Genomic DNA, 21,209 nt, shown 5'->3' on the forward strand with positions numbered 1-21,209 from the left:
TGAAAACTCTTAAGCATCCTTCAGGCAACAGCACAGAGGGCACCTCCCCTGGGAAGACTTCCCTGATCCTGAGCAGAGCTGGAGTCGCGCTTCCTGGGTCTCTGAGCGCACCTCCTGGCAGCTCTTATCAGGTTGCTCTGTAATTGTTTGTTTTCCCACACTGTTTCACAATTACCGTGCAGTTTACAAACACTGAGAGCGCCGTGTGATCCAGCTACTGTAGCTACTGCTGAGGTGCCGCCCAGGTGCTAATTCCTGCGGGGCCAGTCCTTCCTTGCGAGGTAGAACCATCTCTCAGCCCAGCTCTTACCTGTGACCACGCCCACCCCAGGGCCCAACCCAGACCCTGGCTCCCAGAAGCCCTTGGTAAATGGTGACTGACTGAAAACAGAACACATGAATGAGAGGAGTGGCGTTTCTGGGAACAAGACAGAAGGGAAGAGATGCTTCTCATTAACATCTCTTCATAAAAGCCAGCGAGTTCCTACATCCAGCTGGTGTCTGAATCGGGGCCCATCATAAAACAGGGAGGCCCCTGAGGCTGAGGGCAGCTGGCTGGCCAGTGGGCTTTATAGGGCGGTTTTATGGACTCAGCTGAGATGTGGTGATGAGAAGCCAAACTTTAAACATCCTCTTAAAGTTTGCTTTTACTCCCTCAGGCCTCTGCGCTGAGCAGAATTGAGGAGAAGGCCTATTGAGGAGGTGCCACGTTGGAGGGATGATGAGGACAGCATCATCCATGTGGACTGAAAGGAAGCAGGCAGGAATTGCAGCAGGAAGGGTATTCGTTAGATATGAGGAAGGACTTCCTTCTGGGGCTGGCACATGGCAGGGAGTGACAGGGAGGAGAGCAGATGCACTGACTTGCTCCCCGTTACTCTGTGACGTCAGGGGGTCGTGTCGTGTTTATTTCCTGTAGCCTCTGCTGATCTTGTTTACAGGGTGGGAGTGGGCGCTACCACGTCTGCTCCTTGTCTCACCCTGCTCCCCTGTCTATTCCATTCTCGGCCAGGCAGAAGCCTCCAGGAGGGAAAAAGAAAGAGGAGCTGAGGTCCGTACCAGGATCTGCTCAGGAGCAGCGAGCCCGGCTGAGCCTGGCACCCCCAGGCCTGTGAGAGCAGGGTCCCCAAGGTCTGAGGTGTGAAGCTTTCCCTCCAACCTCCCTGCCTCTGTGGGCTGACTTGCGGAAAGGAGAAAAGCAAGCAGCCTAACAAACTGCGAGAAGTACTGAGGAGAGATTTAGAGGTGAAGAAAGGTCAAAGAGATAAGGAAAGAGAAAAATCAAAGAGAGGAAAACGCATAAAAGAAATGCGGGAAGGGGATTAACATGCACGGAGCCCACGCTGCAGGCTTGGAAGGGTGATCTCAGCAGACGTCACAAGGCTTCAAGGGGGTGTTAGCCTCTTACAGGTGGGGAGCCCCCACTCAGAGGGGACTGTGGCTCGCCTGGGGTTCCCCAGTCGGTGAAGATCTTGAATCCAGGGCTGTGACTCCAGCGCAGGGTAGGTTCTAGGCCCTGAGAATGCAGGGCTTCCACATGCTGGGCCGGGCAGCGTGCTGGCTGGTCTGCATGAGCACGCGTTGCCCAGGATGGTCTGAGGCCAGGTGTCCTCGCGGCCGGCCAGCAGCAGATCCCCCGGGGTCCCCTGGGCCCGGGCCAGCCTGGCCCTGCTCTCCGAAACTGGGCTTGTGGCCGGCCTGTCTGCTGCAAGGATTGACGACTGTGCTCTCGGGGAATGGAGAAGTCAGAACCCAGTGAAAGGCTTTTCAACACGGGCCAGCGTCCTCAGCCACGGAGAGGGTGCCTTTTGCCTTGGGGGCCGCAGCTTGTGCGCTGGTCCAAGCGGGATTCTCGGTTCCTGCCGGCTGAGAGTGATCAAGGGTCAGGAGGGGCAGCCGCCAGCCCTGGCCCCTGGGGCCTGACTCCTGCAGGGGCTGGAGGGAAGAGGGACGTGGGAACCGTGTTCCCCAAGGCCCCACCCCACCCACACCTGGCTGTGAGTGCCCGGGGCGGGGGGCTCAGTGGAGGCTGGGTGGTAGGGGGTCATCGGCTCCTCTGGGCGAGCACAGCCCAGCCCCTTCTGATTCCTTAGGGCAGGGGACGCGAAACAGAAGGAAAGGGAACGAACCCCGAGCCCCTGTCACGGGCCAGGAGCTTTCCGTACATTAGCGCACGTAAACCTCCCAGCAGCCCCGGAGGGTGGACTGTGAGCCCCATTTTACAGATGACAGAAACGAAGTCCGGAGAGGTTACTGTCTCACTCGGGCCCACACAGCCTGAGAGCTGGGATTCAGACTCAGGGCTGCCTAACTCCCAGCCGTGCCCGTGCGCTCTGGGAGTGGGTGACTCGCCCACCCCTTCAGAACCTCCAGGACTGGGGCGTTCCCAGGCATGCTCCACGTGTGCATCTGGCCTCTGGGGGCCCCGGCCTCCCGACTCTAACAAACACCCTTCAGACGTTTCCGGACACTTCCCACCCCTGCTCTGGGGTCCTTGGGAAAACCGGGTTGCCTTTGAAGGGGCCCCCCAGGCCCCTCAGCATCTCTACTATTTCACACTTTCCCTTCAGGATCATCCGAGGAGGAACAGCTGGGCCCGCAGATTTATTAGGGTTTTGCAAGTGATTCCATCCGCTCTTCCCGCTAAGCTCCTCCCCGCTCCCACTAGTAGCCTCTGGAAAGCAAAGGGAGTTCCTTTGTCAGTACCCCAAACCCACTTAGCCAGTGCGATTTTTGCCTCTCCCACTCCTCACAGCAGTTGGGATCCATCTCCCTAGAAACACCAGAGACAAAGAGGAAGAGAAAAGAGAGAGGGAGAGAAAGAATGGGTTTTATCATTCTGTTTGAGAAAACAAAACACAGAAAACCCTTGGTGGGAGGGACAGAAGGCCTAGATTTCCCTTCTAGATCCATCAGCCTGTGTGGCTGGAGGCAAGTCAAGTAATCTCTGTAGGCCTCAGTTTCCACGTCTGTAAAATGGGGTGAGTACCTCTCAGAGGGGGTGTGAGCATCAGAGCCAGAGCCCTGTACCCAGACACGTTCGGTAGGTATGCTGATGTGGGAGCCCGCCTAGATGGGCCACCCTCAGACCCAGCGACAAGACTTCAGCATGTCCCACTTTTCCCCCTTTGTTTTTCAGGGGTCACTCATTGACCTACACCTGTGTGACACGCACGTGTAGACGCTTGTGATGGGATGTGACATCAGGAGAGCCAAGGCGAGGAGGCACAGGCAGCAGTGGGCGCTGGGGCACGATACGAACATTCAGAGTCGAACAAGAAGCACAAGGTCCCAGCCACCCCAGGGGTCAGAGTTTCACATGTGACCAGTTGTCACAGGTGCCACTTATAAGAGTTGGGCAAAGCCCTCAGGGGGTTGAGTGGAGGGCCCAGACCAATAATTCTACTGTAGTAATGAATCATTATTAATCATTCTAATTATTAAACACAATGTATTCCTATTTGGTTAACTGTTAAAGTACTAATGATGATTCTTACCAGTTAATGGCTCAGAATGATTATGGTGGTCATCGTAATAACGCTATGCTGAAGGAAGTTTCTTGCCAATAGATAAATGAGAAAGCAATTGAGGTATATAACTGTGATTGCAGGAACGATGTGCAAGGACAACAAAAGATAAGTCTGCACGTGTCCAAATACGTATGCAGGTATCAAAATGCCAATGGTCAGCCTTGGCCACCAAGCTTGGCCAAAGGGCTCTGTCGCAAAGAGGCTTCGTGGCGCCATGGCCCGGCCGCCGGAGCCCACACAGGCGAGGGCAGAAGGGCGGCCTGGGCCTGAAGGGGGCGGAGTCCGATCAGAGCCTTGAGAGTGGACACTGGGAGACGCAGGTTGCAGGAGCTCAGGGGAGTAAAGCCAGCGTGCTGACCAGAGCGAGCAGAAGTAAAAGCCAGCAAAGGGCGATGTGATGAGAGATGGGGGTGGGGGTGAGAAGCACGCTGAGAACTGGCAGCAGAAAAGCTCTCATGAATGTTGTGCCAATCCTGCAGCTAAGCACTGCAATATAATCACCAGGTATTAAGAAAATAGAAATGATGGGAATTCCCTGGCTGTCCAGCGGTTAGGACGTGGCGCTTTCACTGCTGCGGCCAGGATTCGATCTCTGGTTGGGAACCAAAAAAAAAAAGAAAGAAAGAAAAAGAAAATAGAAATGGGGTCTCCAGGCACCTGGCAACATGGGCAGTTGAAGAAGACAGAAGCTGACAACACGGAGGGATGACTGAGGTCCAGGGGCAGCGTGAGGCTCACCTACCGCTGCCTGGAGGAGCAGGGATGGGCCACTAGAACCAGAAAGACAGCCATGCCTTACACCTGTAATTAGGCAAAATGCTTACTTTAGTTGTAAGCATAAGGTTGTAGTCAACTCTTTCTGCGATTTGGCTATTTACCAGGAATTCAGTAATTTCTTTGTTTTAAGGTCCCTCCTTAAGAACTTCAATGGGGATAGGCCAGCCTAAACTCTCAGCGTCCAGGCAGAACCATTCACATTGTAGAGCCCAGAAAGGGACATCCTGACCGACTGATCCTCAGGGACTTTGCTGAGTACAGAATTCCCCCACAGGCGTGAACAACCCAATTTATAAAGACATGGGATAAGGCTTGCTGTCTCCTGGATCAGGCAGAGAAGCAGGGTCACCTTACAGAATCGGCTCGTTACCCAGCCAAGAAAGAACTCACCATGTTTGTGGGTGGGCTAGGAGATAATCACAGGAGAGAACGGTCTGGGGCATTGGCTTCCAGTTCCCTCACTGGAGAAGGCCTTCAGGAGTTACTGCATCTGCTTTGGATTCTTCTAAGATCCAGTTCGTCCGGGCCCTTAATCAACTAGAAATGGCAGTCATCTTGGATGCAGGCAAGGGAAGCTGCAGCTAGCCTGGACTGGAACTAGAAGTGCATTTTCAAACACTCAGCCATTTCCTTTCGGGGGAGGGGCCTGGAGTTGAGGCTCACACTCTTCTTGGCTTGAATCCCCAGACACCTAATGGAAGGCCTCACACTGCCTTTTGGAATCATGCTTACCGTGTGGTCTTAGAAGGAAGTTGAATGCATTAAAGAGTCAGCCCTTCTGTGCTGTAAAATAGGAAAATCCCAGCAACCTAAAAATCTCACAATGACCTGAGTCTTTCAGCGAGTTCTAGTGTCACCCTCCACCACTGGCCAGCTTGCCATGGGGCTGTGCACGCAGTAGGTTCTCACAAGCACGCGTGCCCTCCCCTCCCCTCTCGGGGTGGGCCCCAAGCACTTAAGGTTATTATAACAGGTCAAGTCTCACTCGCCAATTTGTTTAACCTCACACCATGTTGGATATAAATTCTTTAATCTAAGTAACGGTCACTCGTTTTCCCCCTGCCTTGAAACAACAGGCATTTCATTCACCCCAGCTGGCAGCGCCTGGCAGACTGAGTAACTGGCTCTTATGGGCTGAAACGTGCTGCGGCTTGTTCCTGCTCCATCTCTCCTCCTTCTCAGCTTTTCTACAAGCCACATGCAAAAATCTGCCCCATTACTCGATTATCACATTTCATATGAAATTAGGTATTGCAGGTCTCCTGTTATTCAATTAGCTTGGCGCAGGCTGAGGGCATGACTCAGAGGCACTCCCAGTTTCACCTCCTTCCAGGCATGGCTCCTCCTTTATCCTGACCCCTGGGAGACCCTGTCTTGCCAGGACACCCTTCTTTTTCCTGAGGCTTTGGTTAAACCAGACTCTCAGGCCCCTTAGCAGGACAAAGTTTTCTGACCAGCCTCCATTCCACCCTCTTGAACCCTGACTCGCCAGTGTCTCCTAGATGTACCCAGATGAATGACTTACCTCTATTTGCCTTCCTGACGGTGTGGCCTGCAGCCCTGCAGACCAGCCCTGTGCTTACCCTGGCCCTGGCGGCTTTTTCATTCTTCTCCCTGTCACTAGACTAATGGTTTCTCTAAAAAGCTTCAGCCCTCCAGGCTGCAGTGTCAGCAGCTCTGGGTGGCCCAGCACACACTTCCTCCAGGTACACGTGAGCGTGCTAAAAATCCTGGTCCCACCCACACATCCTGGCCTGGTAGCTTCCCCCTGTTCCACTTTGCAGCTTTCACATTCTCAACTCCCACGTTTACATTTCATCAGAGTCAACCTCAGGCTCTCTGCAATCCCCCAATCAATCCGCAGTGATGTTTTTGGCTATACCCCCTGCCCCTGGAAATGATTTCCCACCACTCCAGGGGCAGACACACATGGACCTCCTTTTCTTCCTGGCACACTTTCCCTTCTGTGCCCAGCTGTCTCCAGAGGTGTCAGGAAATGCATTTGGGTTTTATTTGCTCACTCAGCACAGTTGTCTGAGTACCTACTATGCATAAGACCAGATCCTTTACCTTCAGGATTTATAATCTAGAAGGAGAACTGAGGGAAAAAAAATACAACTAGTAATAACACGAGAGAAAGTTCCTCTTGTGAGAGAGGGAGAGGAAGGCAGGACACTGGTGAGGTTTAATCTGCAAATTCACTCTGGGAATTCTGGGTTATCTGAATGCTAAGGACCCCATGGAAATAGTGAAAAGGACTTTTGGGTCTGATGATTAGGTCTCAGGAGACTCAGTGAAGAATCTTAAAGAAAAGATAAAGAATGAAGTGGCTGTTGTTCTGTGCTGTGGACCCGGAACTCACTTTTAGCTAGCAGAGAGTGAAAGATTCAGGCTCCCTTCTCTAACAATGAGCTGAATCAGCTTCCTAAGAAAGGCTTCCCCTCGTATGGGGGTTCCCTTTGGCAATAAGCCTTCTTAATTGCTCTAAAATTCACATGATTGTTTGAAGCAAAATTATAACATTTTCTTGTGGGTTTTATAATATATGTAGATGAAATACATATGATAACTGCAGTATAAAGAATGGGGGTGGGTTGTGAGGTTTCTACATTTTCCTTGAAATAGTAACTCTAAGTGGACTGTGAAAAGTTAAGGATGTATGTTGTAATCCCTGGGACAGTCATTAAAAAATTAATGCAAAGAAGTATAGCTACAAATCCAATAGATAAGTGGAATTCTAAAAATCCAAAAGAAGGAAGGGAAGGAGGAACAGGGAAATAGAAAACAGAGGGGGCAAATGAAAGTAAATTCAACTATATCAATAATTACATTAAATGCTAATGGGCTAAACATTGCAATTAAAAGGCAGGGATTGTCAGAATAGATTTTTTTTTTTTTAAAAAAGACCTAACTATTTGCAGTCTGCAAGAGAAGTACTTTAAATATAAAGTCACAGATAAGTTTTTAAAAATGGATGAAAAATTATAGACATTCAAAGCTGGAGAGACTATATTATCAGATAAAATAGACTTCAAGACAAAGGGTATTACCAGAGATAAAGAGGAACATTTTCTAACGGTAGTGGGGCCAATTCATCAGGAAGGGAAAACACTCATAACCATGTATGCAACGTATAAGTGCTTTAGACACATGAAGCAAAAATGGACAGAATTATAGGGAGAAATAGACAATACTATAATCAAAGATGGAGAGTTCATCAGTGAAGGTGGAGTTGTCCGATTTCACCTCCAGGACAAATGGATTTGGGAGGTCATCCCCTGAACCAGTGCTGGGCTGTGGGCTGTGGTAAGACACCTTAAGGAAGAAGCCAGGAGGGAGCCAAGCAGCTGTTCAGCAACAAAACCTGGAGAGATTCTTCGAGGCTGACACGCTGATGGCGCAGGTGGTTTTCATTGACAGCCTACAGCTCGGACCTCCCACGAGGTCGGGGGGCAGTGGTTGAGGGTGTTGAAGCTGGTTCTGAAGGTAGTGGTGATAATGCCCAAGTGGCAATGGTTACTTTTGTTGGCTATTCTGGAACAGGATGCCAAGCACTGGAGGGGAAAGCACCAAGGGAAGCCAAAAAGAGCTTCACCCATCTCACTATTAGCTGCTCAGGATTCATTTTAGACCTGATGAGGTGGGCTCAGGTGTCAACAACCACAGCAAGAGCTAACCTTACCCTTAATAGTCATCAAGACTGATGGGGTCTGCAGAAGCAAGAGGTATCAATGGTTCTCAGACTTGAGTGCGCAGCAGAATCACCTGGAGGGCTTGTTAAAACAGATTGCTGGGCCCCATGCCCAGAGCTTCGGATTCAGCGGGTATGAGGTGGGATCGGATGCTGACACTGCTGGTCTGAAGATGCACTTGGAGAACCACGAAGGTAAACAAATGCCAAGGGGACCCAGAAGAGAGGACAGCCTTTTTCAATATACTGAGTCAGTGTGTAGAGTCGTAATTGGGGGTCAGGGTGAGGGGACAGAAAAAACAAGGTACAATTATGGGGCTGAACTGTGATGTCCATATAAGGAGCAGAGCAGAGAAGCCTGGTGAGGTGGACCAGAACCCAAGTCAGGCTTGGCCTAACTTTGAAATGAAGAGCACAAGCTCAGAAATCGGATATGTGGATTCAAAACCTGTTTCTGCCGCTTATTGCCTGTGTAATCTAAAGGAGGTTACCTAAACCCTTGGAGCCTTAGTTCTGCAATCTACAAAATCGGCTGGTGCTAATACCTCCTCTCAGGGTTGCTTGTGAGGGAGTACAGGCGCACTCCTGGCATAGAGTAAGGGCTCAGGCAGGCAACGCTAGGGTTCTTGCTTCTTGCTGAACACTAGGCTAAGGGTTTGCAAGCACAGCACACGGCTGACCCATCCATGGGCCGATGTTGACCATATCAGGCCTGGGCTGCAACTTTAGCAACAAGCTAGTCAGATGGTATTTGTGAAACCCTTCCTGAGGACACGGGCTTGGCTCAAATAGTTCCAGGCCTCCAGCTGAAGGTCATCACTTTCCTGGAAGTTAGGCTGTCCCCCAGCCCTGCTCTGGTCCTTCCCGAGCCCCTCATCAACCACAAGGGGTGGCTGAGGAAGCTCTACGGGGGCCCAGGCAGAGGAGCTGCAAGCAACCTAGCCTCGGGATTTATCGTAGGCTTTCAGAGTTATCAGCTGGTATCCAACAGTGCGAAAGGCAGCAGCTTTTGGATGTCTTTTTTTTACAGCAAGAAGCAAAGGGGATTTAGTCCATCCACATTAAGGAAAGGGAATTCATCCCCCCGCCCCTCCCCCGCCTCTCCCCCCACACCTCCCCATGTTCTGAGATAAATTGGTTCATTTCCATGAAGATTTAAACTCCGGAGAATCCTTGCTGCCTTGCCTTTTGGATTGTGAGTTAAATGGGAAGGGGGGAGCTGTAGGCCCAGGACAGAGAAGCTGTGCCTCTCCCCATCCTCTCCCGGTGCTACACAGGACCCCAGGATGTGGGCAAAGCTCCTGAGTGGTGCTGTGTGGTTCTGAGGCTTTGTGCTGGCAGTGGTACAGGAATGTGGGTGCTGGCTTAGATTAGACTGAGGTTTCCTTAACTCCCTGGAAATTGTAATCTGGCTCCTGCTCCCCACCTTCCTTGGGAGCCAGGCTTTCACCAGCGCTACTACCCCTCACCTCAACCCCATATAATTTGAGTTCTCTCCTCTTCTTACCAACTAAGGCCTTAGCATGTTCTATGGCCATGTCCTTTCAGGGTCTTACCATGGAGAATGGGCAGGGATGGGGCGGGAGGCACTGGTCCCACAGCCTGGAATCTCCTCTGGCAAGTTCCTCATCCTGGGGCTTGTCCACAGCAAATTCTCACCCCTCGATAAGGGTGCCTTGCCCCCAATACCATCTCAGTTAATCCCCATCCCTACCCCCTGCTTTCTGTCTTCGTGGTTTGAATAGAGCTCAGGATAAAGCCAAGCCTGGTCATCTTGGGGAAGCATTGTTCGTGGTTGGAAATCATGAGCAAAATTTGAAAAATAGTCAAGCAAAATCCTGCTTAGGGAAGCAAGTTTCCTAGCAGGGGGAAAAAAAGCCAAATGGCAAAGTCCAACAGGAATATTCAGAAATGGTCTCTGGATTATTCACCTCTGGTATCTTCCACCCCCTCCACATCGTTCCCCGCAGCATGGGTAACCGAGAGATACTCACATTAAGGAGATTGTCTAGGAAGAATCAGCTTAGACATGAAGCCACATTCCTGAGCAGTTTCCACTGCAATCCAGATTCCCTCACGCTGCCTTCTCCAACTCCTCCTTCATCCAAATGCAGCTCACATTATGTATCTACTCCCTGGGGGCTGTTGGCCTGGGCAGATGTTTGTGGCAGAACCCTGGGACCAGTCCAAGGGTTAGACCTTCTGGGCCCTGCGTGGGGAGGTACAGCTTAAAGGTGTAGGTGGATTTACCTCATCGGCCAAGTATTGCCTGAGTGAGTGTCTGAATGAACACAAGGACAGTGAACTCCCCTCACTTAGCCTTGCAAATCAGTCCCCCAACGTTCCCAGCCCAAGTGGGGGTATTTTCCTCCCTTGAGACTGAGTAGAATAAATGAGGCAGCAGCCCAGGTGGGAGGCAGGGGACCTGGTTCTGAACTGGTTGAGTCATCCCTCCAGTCCTCCCCCCACCTCCCGGCCCATAGCTTTAATTCAGCCTCCTTCTTCCCTTGCCCCCAGTAGGCATCAGCCTCCCTGCCTCCACTCACCACAGAGCAGCCTTTTACAAAGCAAATCTGAGTATGTGAATGGCTCAGGATTTACCCACACGGACAGCCAGGTGTGGAGCTCTGCAGAGGCCTGAAGGGAGATGCAAGCAAAGGCTCAGTCTTGGCTTAGGCCTGAGCTCTTAGCTTCACAGGGTCAGGGGGTTTTCTATCTGCACGTATGGGTTGGTCCTTGCTGGTCCAGGTTGGGGTCTGGGGAGAATCATCTCCCATGGAGAAGGTTATCAGCAGGACAGCCATAGGTACTTAAGACCCCCACTTCTTTAACCACCCTGGGGAGGAGAGTGTTCCTCTCTGAACACCTCCCTGCCCCCCATGCCTGCTCTGCTCTGCGAGGCATGGGCCTCCGTGGAGGTTTGTGGAATGGTTCTGAGGCATCTGGGAATGCAGCCTTTGAGTGGGGGTGAAGATAGATCATGTTTCTCTCCCAAGCCCTTCCCCAACTCCTTGGGACCCAGAAGTGGCAGGAGCTGGGCCTCTAACAGTTGACTGGCTTATTTTTAGTTCAGATTCTAGCTCACAAGCCTGATTGTTTTCCGGTTTTGCCGAATTTGGGCCAGGTCCTGGTGGTTTCCTAGGACCCTGGCTTGGGCTGTTGAAGGTCTGCGGGACATGAGCTGCTGGAGCAGGGAAGTCCTGCCAGCTTCCTGACCTGGGGTACTGGCAGAACACAGACAGCCTAGCCAGGCTGCTTTGGGGCCTGGACCAGCCACCCCAGTTGGAAGAGGAAGGAACCTGGGCCTCCCAGCGCTGAGCCTTTGGTGATTTGGGGTAGGAGGGGTGTAGACTTAACATCCTGTTTAAATTTGGCACCAGGTGAATTTTTTAACAGGGGTTATGACCCTCCCTCCTCCATCTCCCAGGCCTTCCTTACGTATTCCTCTAATCAATTTTTCCCTTTTGGCCCTAATTCTGCTCTTCATCTTGGAGCTTGAGGCCTGACGGAGGGAGGAGCAGTGTGATCTTGAATGCTGTCTGTGAACAGGGCTGACCATGGACAGGCTGCCGGGAAACCCAGCAGCAGCCAGGGGACCAAAGACGGGAAAGAGGAGGGGAGAGACAGAGGGGTGTGTATGCGTGCGCGTGCATGCGTGAGTGTGTGTGTGCGAGTGTGTGTGTGTTGTCACATGTGAGTGTGTTGTGGCTAGAGGTGGTGGCACAGGAGGTCTGAGAGGAAAGACGAGAGAGGGAAAAATGCCTAATTACAGCCAGGCACAAGTGCCCATGAGCCCAGGCCCTGGCTGGCAGGCCATGTGAGCAGAGGCTCTGTGAGCGAACAGCCAGCCCCTCTGTGACTCCCGGGTGGAGGAGCCTACATTCCTGCCCGGCAGAGGCTGCTTTAATCAAGGCTCCAGATCCTTCCTGCAGCCGCCCGGGGGGGACTGTAACACTAAACACATTAGTGTGTGAGATTGAAAGGTAACACATTCTCATGGAAGCCCCCGGAACAATGGGCCTCGGGTCTGGGTTTCATTTGGAGGAACTGTGCGGTGGGAATTTCTCTAATCAAATAAAAGGAAAATGAAAAACTCTATCGTTTGCAAACTTTAATGCTCTTAATTGCATTAATTTGAAAAACGTACAAGGTCTTTCTGAGTGTGGTGTCGGAGCCTGATAGGAGAGGAAGCTTGGGGCCTGGCTGGGGAGGGGCAGGAGTCTGATGGCAGCAAAGGGTGCCCGGGAGAGGCAGCCAGTGTGACCGGGGCCTGAAGGCCGGCCTGGCAGAGACCCAAGGGATGGGAGGGGAGGTTAGGCCTCTGTCCCCCTGTGGCCCCTCCCAGCCGTGGTATTTCCGGGGCCTCCATCATGGCTGAAGAGGCCTGAGAGCCCCATCAGGCCACTCGGCTTGGACCTGCTGCTGTCATTCACGCCCCATCTGCCCAAACCCGAGGGGGAGGGGCAGCTTCCCGCTGCTCTGTCAGCACCCACAGCCCAGGGCCAGCTGCTCCTATTGCAACACACCCCACCCTGGATGCCTCCAGCGGCCCAAATCCCAGTCTGCCCCTTCATTCCCATTCTGCTATGTTGGACCTGCAAGAGTGTACCAGCCTCTCCCTGCCCTGAACTCTGTCTCCATGGAGGATGGAGAAGAAAGGAACCACCTGCATTTGGGTGCTGAGTCTGTCAGGATGGGATCTGAGCTTCCTGAAGCCCGAAGGGGTTAGGGCCCTCCCTCTGCCCTCTGCCCTCTGCTGCAGGGCCTGGAGCTAGGAAGGGCCCAGGTCTCCACCGAGTCAGGGCTGAGGGACAGTGGATGGGACCCTGCAGGGAGTTGTGGAGCCTGGAGGTTCCTAACTGAGGCACAGCCCCCCGCCGGAAGTTTGGGCCTGGGTCTCACAGAGACACGTGCCAGACACGTTGGGTTTAAACCCCAGCCCCTCTGCTCTCAACTTGCGTGACCTTGAGGCAATCAACCTTCATCTGTAGAAACAATGTAAACCCTACTAGAGCTGTTAATGTTGGTTCCTCTTAGGGCACCCCAGTCCTTAGGAGACAGTGGGGGAGTGAGGGTTGGCCGTGTGTACACAGGAGCTTCAGGCCTTCGGTTTTAGTGGCCATGAAAAGGGCCCTCCTTCTCCATCCCACAGTTTCCTCCTTGAATCACTCTTGTCTTGTGGGTCCCTAGACTTGGAATTCCTGTCTCATCCTTGAACTTGTAGGAAGCTCATCTCACCTCTCAAGTGTCACCTCCTCTGTGAAGGCCTGTAACATCCCTGGAAGAACTGAGTCCCCTAGCAGGTAGGCTGGGGACGTGTTACTGTTCCTATTCTCTGGAAAACCGAGGTTCTGAGAGGTTTGTTGACTTGCCCGAGGCCACACAGCACAGAATCAGGACTAACATTCCACATAATGGCCCCCATTTTCAAGCACCTGCTGCAAGCCCAGCACTGTGCCGGTCACTTTGAGTTGCTGCATTTACAGAACCCTGGGCTTCAGGGCCACGTTCTTTCCGGACACCACACTGCCTCCTGGAGACAAAGACGGAAAACCAGGAGGCTTCCAGAGCTCTTCTTAAATCTTTTATTTTTTTTTAATAAATTTATTTATTTATTGGCTGCGTTGGGTCTTTGTTGTTGTGCACGGGCTTTCTCTAGTTGTGGCGAGCAGGGGCTACTCTTCATTGCGGTGCTCGGGCTCCTCATTGCAGTGGCTTCTCTTGTTGCAGAGCATGGGCTCTAGGCACGCAGGCTTCAGTAGTTGTGGCACATGAGCTCAATAGTTGTGGCTCGTGGGCTCTAGAGTGCAGGCTCCGTAGTTGTGGCGCATGGGCTTAGCTGCTCCGCGGCATGTGGGATCTTCCTGGCCCAGGGATCGAGCCTGTGTTCCCTGCATTGGCAGGTGGATTCTTAACCACTGCACCACCAGGGAAGTCCCTTAGATCTTTTCTCATGAAGAATTTTCGTGAAGCCATCAGCCAACACCACTTACTTAGAGCTCCGGGCATGGACAAATGAGGGGCATAGTTCTTGCCCGGGTGGAATGCAGGCTCCCAGGGTGACCAGACCTGCACCCTCCAGGGGAACTGAGACACAGGGGACCATCTGCTTCTCCTAAGAGTCCAGCTTTTGTGCTGGTTCAGCCACTACCCAGCTATGTGACCTTGAGTAAGTGAGGCAGCACCTGCCCTCAGTTTGCACATTTGTACCACAGGGAGCTGGAGGCATAAGGCCTCTAGGGACCCTCGCAGCCCTAGGATTCTAGGATTCTGTGACTTCTGAGAGTGCCATGGGCTAGCTATGCCTGGGTGCAGGGAGGCAGTGATCAGTGGGGGTCCTCGTGAATGTGCCTTGGTCTGCTCTAATCTTGTAGCGTCATCGTCTGCCAGAGCTCAGAACTCAGGAGGGGGCTCATCTGGGGTAAGGGGAGCCCTGGTTAAGATGATTTACAAAATCAGGATGTGCTCAGGTTAGCAGGCCTGATGGTGTGCTGGGAGCAGGCAGATGTGCTCCCTAAGCTGGCAGATGTTATTTTTTAAGAACTTCTGAAGGCACAGTCCTTGGGGGAGAGGCGGCGGGGGGGATCTCCTGGCCTTGTCTCTCCTGTGCTCCGGCAAATGCTCAGTGACTTATGAACATGCCCTGATTTAATCTCCCACCTGACCTATCGGGGAAGAATGTTGCCTTCCCCTCCATCCCAGATCAGAAGCAGAAGCAGCCCATACGGTGTGTAAGGTTACCTGGCTGGGAAGTGCTAGAGCAGGGGTTCAAAACCAGGCCCAGGAGCTGTCCCTCCACCATGCCACCCTGTACCTCTCCATGGTGTTGGGTGGGGGTGCAAATGACAGAGCTGGCAGGTGAATTCCAACAGCAGGGATACTCAGGGAAGCCACAAACGAAAGGGTTACAAGCTGAATACCGGTGTGCCTCGGTTTAAGCAAATCCAGTATACCCAAATCTAAAAATAGCCCCTTCTATTGGAACTCTTTCCCATATGAATTCATTCCCACAGAAAAAGAATCACTGATCCTTTTCTGCAAGAATCCAACTCCATTCGTGCATCAAAAATACGACTCAGGTTGCCAAATGTGATTTCATATACAATCCCATCTCCCCCTCCCAGCCCCAACTGACTCCTCACTCCTGATCCCAAAGGAATACTCCGCCTTGCCTGAAGAGAGGTTTGCCTACGGTGAGGGGCGCTGGTGGTCAACACGGCAAACACATGCCCTGGATTTTCTGAGACGGCTCCCTGTCTAATAGTAGGTTTCCATTGTCCCATGAGGATGCTTGGAACTGTCAGGCCTTGGGGACCGATGCCTTCGTGCCAGCAACATGGTCACCACGGAGGGGAGGACGCTGTCCGGTCAAACTCATTTTGCAAACCGGCTGGGCTGAAGGGTAAGGCTGGTCAGAGAGGGGAGCCCAGAGCCAAGCCTCTGAGGTGGGGTGGGGGATGCCAGCGGCATGGGGTGAGGCAGCTGAGGGACAACCCCCCGGGTTCCTGGGATTTATTAGTGAGCGCGCCATGCAAAGTGGGCAGGCTGCAGAGATCCAGGGCTCCCTCCCGGCGCTCCTCTGCATGGGACGTGGGCGGGCCAGCCCTGGAGGGTGGCCAGGGAGGAGCAGCTCCGTGATTAAAGGCTTGGAGACCAGGACTTTTGAAGCGAGACCGGGATGGCTGGTTATTTATGCATTTAGCTCTGGGCCCGGCCTCCACCTCACCCCACCCCACCCCACCCCACCACCCAGCAACTCTGACCAGCAGCCCAGTCCTGGGCCCCACACTGGGCTCCAGGAGGCTGGCAGGGAAGGCAAGGATTTCCAGAACCTTGACTGGGGACCTGGCGTGTGCTGGCAGGGGCTTTAGCACACAACATCACGCATCCTCCTGATGGGCCTATGGGGTGAGAGTTACTAGCCCCATTTTACAGCTGGAGACACTGAGTCAAAATGACCAAGTGGAACAAGGACCCAGGTCTTCTGATTCCATCTCATCACAGCCAAAACAGAAGTGACAGAGGGTGTGGCAAGAGAAATTTGACCGAACTTCTCTGATGATGCGGTTGTTTCCCCAGGGCTGTTTATATGTGAAATGAGAGTTCTTAAAATAATAATAATAATAATGTGATATAAGCTACATACACTTATTGAGCAGCTACGACACGCTCAAGGTTGCCACGTGTAATCCTTCCAAAAACTTCCCAAGGTGGATATTACAATCCTTGTTTTACAGGCGAGGAAACTGAGACTCAGACTTTTCCCGACTCGCTCATGGTCACAGAAGCAGGATTTCAAGCTTGGATTGTTCTGTCCTCAAAGCCCACAGTCCTTCCATCACCCCCTGCCCCACACAGCACCCACATTACAGTTCCTGGAACTGCTCTCTCTATGGGAAGGACTTTTGGGGAGTGACCCGGGAGCCATCCTGGGAGCACCCACAGAGCACAGGAGGGTGACCCCAGGAGGCTGCTGGCTGATTAGCTGTTCTCCAGGGCCCTACCTGCATTGGCTTGTGCTGTTTCCTTCCTGCATTAAAAACGTTTTTTACATGTCAAATCCTACCCATCCTTTAGGCCTGAGCTTGGGCAGCTCTCCTTCCATAACTCCTCTCTGATCTGCCAATCACAGTGTGCGCTCCTCTCTGAACTCTCTCTCTGCTTCTTGTGTAGCAGGTAGGACTCTGGGCCTTTTCTATTTGTTTGGCTCAAATGGTTGGAGGAGAGAGATCGATTTATGTTCAAGGAAGGGCTTCCTGGCTGGAATTTCAGAGTGGGGATTTTGGAGCTCAAACCTGGGAAGCTGGGGTGAGTCATGGAGAACGGTTCCTCTTGGTGAATTGGGTGATGAGGCCACGAGGCCCACCTCCTCATAGCCTTAGGCACAGATGTGGCTCTGGTCCTGCATTGCTCTTTCACGTTGGGAAGTCTGGGGTTTCCTGGCAAACACACCACAGCCCTTCCTCTTAAAGCAGCATCATCGCCAAGGTGTTGTAGAAAGAACTCAGGACCACAGGTCCCACAGGCCTGGGGTTTGGTGGCTTCAGTCTGTGTGTGCCTGTGTGACCTTGGGCAAGTCAGCTCCCCTCTGTGGGTCTCAGCACTGGCCAGTGGGCTTGCCACCGGATTCAGGAAAGACAAGGCTCAATAATAGAAGGTCTCTGCTCTCAAGGAGCTCCCGGTCTAGAGAGGGATACAGATCATTGTAAGTCAAGGTGATCACTTCTGCAATAGAAGGATGAACAGTGCACTGAGAGGAAACAGGGAAGATCAGGGGATACAGTGACCAAACCTGCCAGAGGGAAGTCAGGGGAGTCCTCACAGAGGAGGTAACATATAATTAAGGATTTGAAGGATGATGGGCGTCTGTCAGGCAGATAAGTGGGGGGGAGGTACCCCACTTCGGGGTTTACCTGACTTCTATTCCTGACTTCTGATAATAATATGCCTTGGCTTTCAGAGAAGGGGGTTCCTAGCACCACTAGGGAAACCTCCACTCGGCCACCGTGTAAATCCTGACAAGATTCGGTGGGAGAGCGGCTCACGAGGAAATAGGTGGAGTGATTGGAGCAGAAACCAGAGAAGGAGGCTGGAGGAGGGAGCTTCTAGAGGTAAATATTCAATATCATTAAGTGCTACAGGGATGGGTGGTGAAAAGTACAAAAATTATTGGAATAAGGAAAAAAGACTGGAAGGAAGTATGCCAAAATGCTCACAGTGGTCACCTTGGAGTTGTGTGATTATGTACAGGTAAGGCTTTCTCTGCTCCTACGCGCTCCTCTGCACTTGCCAATTTTTCTACAATGAAGCATTTATTCAATAATCAAGAAACAGAACAATTGAAACTTGTTTAGAAAAGAAGTCATTGGTGACCTTGGCAAGAGCAGGTTCGGTAGAGTTGTGCGGCCAAGCCAGATTGCAGGGCATTAAGAACGTGGCAGGGGGTGAGGAGGCGGAAGAAGTGTGCACAGCACTCAGAGAGGTTTGGCAGGAAGGATGGAGAGGGTACCTGGAGGCAGCGGGGCCAAGCAAAGATGTTCGCTTTTTATTTAACGGGGGAGGGAGTTTTAAAAGTAATGAAATTTCCAGAGTTGAAAAATCAGGATCTTAGAAAGGACTATTGTGTCTCTTCTGGGTACATGACACAGAAGGAGAAAATGCATTGGAATTTTTGGGACTTTTCTGTGGCTTTGGGGGACAACAGAAAAAAAATGGTATGAAACTAGGAGTATCCTGGAAAATCCAGGCTTTGTAGCTGCTGAGTATTGTGTGGGCTTCCAATCAGAAGGGATGCGCAAGTAAAGGGGGAGATAAAGACAATGCTGAAAAGTGGGGACACCCACGTGCACAGCGGCACCATTCACAACAGACAAAAGCTGGAAGCAGCCCAAGACTCCGTTGACAGATGCATGGACAGACAAAATGTTGTATATGTGTACAATGGAATACTATTCGGCCTTAAAAAGGAAGGAAGTTCGGACACGTTACAACATGTATGAACCTTGAAGACATTGTGCTAAGTGAAATAAGCCAGTCACAGAAGAACACATACTGCATGATTCTGCTCATGTGAGGTACCTGGAATAGTCAGGCTCATGGAGACAGGAAGCGGGATGGTAGTTGCCAGGGAGAGGGGGAAAGGAGGTGTTATTGTTTAATGGCTATAGGCTTAGAGTTTCAGTTTGGGAAAAAGAGAAAAGTTCTGGAGATGGATGGTGATGATGGTTGCAAAACAATGTGGGTGTACTTTGTGCTACTGAAATATACACATAAGATGGTTTAAATGAAAAATGTTATGTATATTTGACGGCAGTTTTAAAAAATTAGAAATAAATAAATAAAAAGAATTAAGAAAGGTGGAGGAGGAGAAGAAAGTGAGGAAGTAGAAGGGGAAAAGTAAGGACTCCCAGGAGGCAGTGCTGGGGCGGCCTGAGTGTTCCAATGGGAATAGTTTTGGAAAAGTTGAAAGAACACTTTCTACTTAGAGCACAGAGTGAGTGGAAGGGGAGATAGAGAGATGGAAGTATGATGGAGTAGGGGATAGGGTCAGGTCATGGACCCGGAAGGAGACTCTGCCCCTATCTGCTATGGCTAAAATTTGGAGAGCAAGTTGGAATTTTTCATTCATTCATTTGTTCCATGAGTTTGGACTTCAGTACCAGCAGGACCACCAGCATATACACAGCATCTTCATGTCAAGTAGAGAAAGAGCATCTCCTCCTTTCCCAGGCAGACACAGCCTCAGGGGCACAGGCTGAGTAATGGACAGGACCTCTGTGGGAGCAAGGGTTCCCATCCCTGATGGCCACTGGGCTGAGTGTCTGAGTTGTAAACAACATATCTGAATGCGCCCATTGGTTCTTTGTACCAGGCACCGTGCCAGACCCTGTAGAGTTTCTTGAGCTGTAGAAGACCCACCCCATGCCTTGGAGTATCCAGTGTTGCCAGGGTTGAGGGAGCAGAGGGAAGAGAGGAGAGGCAATTGGTTGGACAGCATGAGCCTGAACTCTGTGCACTTTGCTTCTGCAGGGCTCTACTGCCAGGAAGCAGGGATGAAAAGATGGGAGGAGTGATTGTGGTGGGTATGGGCACTGCAGACCCAATGCGGTCAAGGGGACAGGGGCATGGGGAGGACCACACTGAAGTGGTTGGCCTCGGGTCCTGGCGGGAGGGGGAGCCTGGCTTGACCGGGGAGGAAGGCGCCTGAGGAAAGCAAATATGCCTTAGGTGCTTAGTCTGCTCACGGCCTGTAGGGACTGGCCGGTGATACTGGGTATCAGGCAGTGATGCCTCTCTGTCCTGACCTGGTACACGCAGCTATATGGTCAGCGTTGACTGCTTCTGGATCACCCCTAGGGCAGGATGCCGACAACTAATTTTATCTAGAGGTTATCTGACCTGCCACGGCATCCGGTATGTGCTGCCTTCTCCACTGTCAGCACAAAATCATTCTCTTGGGCCTGTATGTGACTTAAGGTAACAGTTTGGAGTTGGGGAGGCAAGAGTTCAAATCTCCAGCTCTCAACTCTACAATTTATAAGCTATGTGACCCTGAATACATCTCAAGTTTCTTTCTCTGTAAAATAAATTCAATTAGACTACCCCCCTCAGGAATTTAGAAAGATTGAATGTGTTAATATATGAGGTTGAGTCAAAAATTATCCACACTCTGACTGTAGAATTTATTTTAATTAACTTTTAGAAAAAGACAAATACATCATTTTTCAACATAATCTCCTTGCTTTTCAATACACTTTATCCATCTGTCAACAAGCTTTCATATTCCCTCATTAAAAAAATGTTTTAGGCTGAGCTGTGAGCCACAAATGCACCGCTGTCTTCACTTCCTCATCAGAAGTGAATCTCCATCCTTGTAGAGCTGCTTTCAGGGAACCAAACAGGTGAATGTCTGATGGAGTAAGATCAGGACTATAGGGAGATGTTTTAACACCTCAAAACGAAGTTTCTGCAGAGTGTCGACAGTGTGGGCAGAAGCGTGCGGACGTGCATTGTCATGCAAGATCACAACACCCTTGGATAGCAGTCCTCGCGTTTAATCCGAAGTTTAGGCTTCAGCTCTTCAATGAGCATCTCTATCCATTCATATACACTTCTTCATGACAAAACACTTTCTCCATGCTGCGCACAAACTCTTCGATAAATAACGGCACCAGGTACACCCTCAGACCACAAAAAACGAATCACTGCCCGCTGCCCTTCTTTCATGCAAATTACAAGTGGGGCATCCATTTTTGCTCTCACAGCAGTTACAAACGAACTGATGTAACGTGTTCACACCCACACAGCAGTGACTGGGGAGAGAGTAGCCTTGAATGGAAAGCACTGATAAGACAGTGCGGCCAACAGAAGTTTTAATATAACTGGAGTGAGGATATTTGTGGAGTCACCCTCGTATATAAAGCAGCTAGTATAATGCCTGTAAAAACCAATGGATGTTTAGTAGATGTCGCTTCACTCACACACACCCCCCGCTCGTTTAGAGTGTCTATATCAGTGAGGTTTGCTGCCTGGCCCAAGTCAGCGGGGCTGGTATGGTTGGGTTGGCCCAGGCTTCTGCCTGTGGGCATTCAGAGACCCACTCTGTTTGCTTGGTCCCAGGTCTCTCTTCTCCCTCCTGGTTCCTCCCCAACATCCAGTGGGTTAGATACAGGATTGCTTCTGCCAACCATAGCAGGGCCTTATGGAACTTC

The 21,209-nt window shown here is 51.4% G+C and overlaps 1 long non-coding RNA gene across 1 annotated transcript; it reads right to left on the reverse strand.

Annotated features, from left to right (window-relative positions):
* Nucleotides 1-664: 664 nt before the first annotated feature.
* On the reverse strand, nucleotides 665-10,089 carry LOC130855780 (uncharacterized). Its single transcript, XR_009054373.1, has 3 exons — nucleotides 9,993-10,089; nucleotides 4,698-4,844; nucleotides 665-1,866 (listed from the first exon to the last, which is right to left on the reverse strand). It is a non-coding gene; the product is annotated as an uncharacterized LOC130855780 (long non-coding RNA).
* Nucleotides 10,090-21,209: the final 11,120 nt, after the last annotated feature.

The sequence above is a fragment of the Hippopotamus amphibius genome, chromosome 6 (assembly GCF_030028045.1).
Source record: "Hippopotamus amphibius kiboko isolate mHipAmp2 chromosome 6, mHipAmp2.hap2, whole genome shotgun sequence".
NCBI lineage: Eukaryota > Metazoa > Chordata > Mammalia > Artiodactyla > Hippopotamidae > Hippopotamus > Hippopotamus amphibius.